This window comes from Suricata suricatta, chromosome 15, assembly GCF_006229205.1.
Source record: "Suricata suricatta isolate VVHF042 chromosome 15, meerkat_22Aug2017_6uvM2_HiC, whole genome shotgun sequence".
NCBI classification, from domain to species: Eukaryota; Metazoa; Chordata; class Mammalia; order Carnivora; family Herpestidae; genus Suricata; species Suricata suricatta.
The window spans coordinates 11,298,992-11,302,224 of NC_043714.1; the positions used below are offsets into that span (position 1 = coordinate 11,298,992).

At 48.5% G+C, this 3,233-nt stretch overlaps 1 long non-coding RNA gene across 1 annotated transcript; it reads left to right on the plus strand.

Moving 5' to 3' along the window:
• The first annotated feature begins 293 nt into the window (after nucleotides 1–293).
• Nucleotides 294–755, plus strand: LOC115279223. Its single transcript, XR_003903293.1, has 3 exons — nucleotides 294–306; nucleotides 533–602; nucleotides 738–755. It is a non-coding gene; the product is annotated as an uncharacterized LOC115279223 (long non-coding RNA).
• Nucleotides 756–3,233: the final 2,478 nt, after the last annotated feature.

The following is a 3,233-nucleotide window of genomic DNA, read 5'->3' on the forward strand; positions in this document are numbered from 1 at the left end:
AAGAAAGATTGTGTGCTCAGGAAGAGGGGAGGGGCGGAGGGAGGAGGAGAGAGAGAATTCCAAGCAGGCTCTGCACGGTTAGCACACAACTGGACTTGGGACTTGAACTCACAAGCAGTGCAGTCATGACCTGAGGTGAAACCAAGAGTCCCCAGTTGATTGAGTCACCCAGGCGTCCCTCTGCTTATCCGTGTAACAAACACTGTTGTGTGTCTCAGAAGTGCTAGGCATCGGGGACACACTGGAGAGCAATCCTGGATCTGCATCCGTATCTTGCTGGCCCTTACGGCTCGGGGAGGGAAATGAGTAAGTAAGCAGACAGAAAAAGAAGTAATTCCACATGATTTTAAGTGCTACACAGGAAAATAGAGCATGAGGGTGGTTTGATTGTCCTGAAGGAAGGTCTTCATGATGTGGAGACATTCAAACTGAAGAATGACATAAAATTAGCCAGGCAAAGGCTGGATATTCCAGGCAGCTGGAGAAATATGTGCAAAGGCCCTGAGGCGGGAATGTCTTTGATCTCTACTAGAAGGGCCTGACTCATGACCGGAGGACGGTGACTGGACTGCTGGAGTACACAGGCAATAAGGCAGCTTCAGGTGATGGTCTGTGGGCCAACGGAAGCAGTTGGGGTTCTCCTGGGTGCTTTGGGAAGCCATTGGAAGACTTTAACCAAGGGCAGGACTTGACCTTGTTTACATTTAAATAAAACATTTTTTTTTTGGAAAATGTAGGTTCCATGCCCAATGTGGGGCTTGAACTCACGACCCTGAGATCAAGAGTCACATGCTCTACCGACTGAACCAGCCAGGTGCCCCTTTTCTTTTTTACATTAAAAAAGCTTTTTTTTCTTAACCTTGTTTACATTTGTTTTTACAAAGATCGCTTTTCCCTCCTTTTTTAAAAATGTTTATTTATTTTTGAGAGAGAGAGTGTGAGCAGGGGAGGGTCAGAGAGAGAGGGAGACACAGAATCTGAAGCAGCCTCCAGGCTCTGAGCTGTCAGCACGGAGCCCAATGTAGGACTTGAACCCACGAACTGTGAGATCATGACCTGAGCTGAATCAGCGGCCTAACCGACTAGAGGACTTGAGCCACCCAGGTGCCTCTTGTTCACATTTTAAAAAGAGCTGTCTAACTACTGTGTGCAGAGGAGACTGGGGAAGAATGAATGGAAGCCAGCACTTCCTTTGTAAGGATCAAACGAGCTGATGCACGTTCAGCACTTGATTATTTGACACGTAATCACAGCCTAGTTCATGTCAGTGATTGTTATTAGTCATCATCATCAATATTAATAACAATAATGCTTCAGTTTGGCATCATCATCTGATGGTATACACTCAACATTTATATCTGAAATTAAATGTCCATGTTGATTGCAGTCACGACAATGTAGAAGACAGAAAAATTAGGCCAGCGGTTGGGAGGTGTTTATTGGCCTTGACTGGACTCAGTCATAAAGCCAGTTTTGATCCTTCAACTGTTTAGCTCATTGTTGTCCAGAGAGTCACGCGAGCTGAGTGTAGGCTTGTTAATGAGCAGGCGTATGAACCATTTTTCATTAGTTAAATGACTAATCTATAAAAGAAGGCACTTAAAAAAAAATCTTCTTTTCCGGAAACCATAGCATCTCCTTCTGTGATTACTTCCGACCACAACGATAATACAGGCAGAGAGAATGTGCGTTTGGAAAACTAGGATTTACATAGCAAATCTCAAGCTCTGGGAGAGGATCCCCGGTGGCCACAGGCAACCGGAGTGCCTGAACTCCATTTTCCTTGCTCGCCGTCAGTTCTTTAGCACCTGTAGGCAGTAGGGAAGAGCCACAAAATGCTGAGTATCTTCGTGTCCTCTCCTGGACCTCTCCGAGCCTCAGTTTACTCATCTGTCAAATGGCTGTAATAATCGTGACCTTTTAAGGCTGTGAAGACTGAGGGAGAGAAGTCATTCACGTGTTTCCATAGAGTCTGACAATGAAAGAGACCAACAACTGGTAACTGCTGAGCTAGTAGTAGTAGTAGAATTCGAAGACCAGGGTACCTGCTCTCCTTTATTTGACCCGTTTAATTCCAGGTAAAAAGGATAGTTCAGGATTCCAGATAGAACTGCTTCGAATGTCCGAAAACTGTTAGTGTGGTGACCTCTGACATTTTATCTGTGACCCTAATTTAACCCTGGAGCCAGAATGAGACCTGGAAAAAAGACCCTTGGCTCTGTCTCCAGCTGAGATGCAGGCTCTCGAAGGCTCTCGGGAGAGGCTGTCCTCAAAACGCTGGGAGTCTGATCAGCCAGGGGTCCTGACATTCCAGTTCCCTCTGTCCTCTGGGTTTCTAACCGGCAGTAATTATCTCCGGAATGCTCTAAGGCTAAATAAAGACGCCGCTGTCTGCTTTTCCCTGCACAGGTGCCGGCTGTTACCTGGGGGGTGAGGGGCAGCTGACTGCTGGGTGCGTCTTGGGGCCTTGGCCCTGCCCACACAAACAACACAAAGGCAGCCCGGCCTCCTCCAGACCCACCCCGCCCTTCCCCCCTCTCCCAAAAGAGTCCCTTCTCCCTCCCGCCCAGCCCTCTGTCCCCTCCTCCACCTCACTGACCTCCCTCCCCCTGGTGGTTTCTTCCTGCAGAAGAAATCCAGGAAACCACCACTCACATTTCCTCTGCCCACAGTTTCTCCAGGGCCTGACTCACACACAATTCAGCTTGATTTGGAGTTCCCTTGTCTCTGCCGCCTGAGACACCCCCCCCCCACTTATTCCTGGGGGTGCGGGCCTGCCAGAGGAGGTGGCTCCTTTTTGGGTCTCATAATTGACCTTTCATCATTAGAAGGGGATGGGGGTTCATACTGAAGACAAATTACCAAAGAACAAATGTGAGGCTGTTGGCTTGCTTTACACACACACACACACACACACACACAGCCTTACACATTCGTCAATAGGCAGCCTTCAGCAGACAACATCTGCAGGCTGAGCCGGTGTTCGGTGACTTTAGTCTTGGTAATTCATTGTGTCTGTGGTGCCGGTGACAGTAGCTAAAAGGGCAGAACAGCAGGCCAATTTGGCAGAGAAACGTATTTAAATGTGAGCCGACGGTTTTGCCCACCTTGTGATGGGTGACTGACTTGCTGCCAAAACAAAAACAAGACAATAGGTGGGGTTGCCGGGGGGCGGGCGGGGGGACAGGAGTTGCAGTTTCTAAACAGGGCGGAGGCGCCTTTCATCTCGGCGG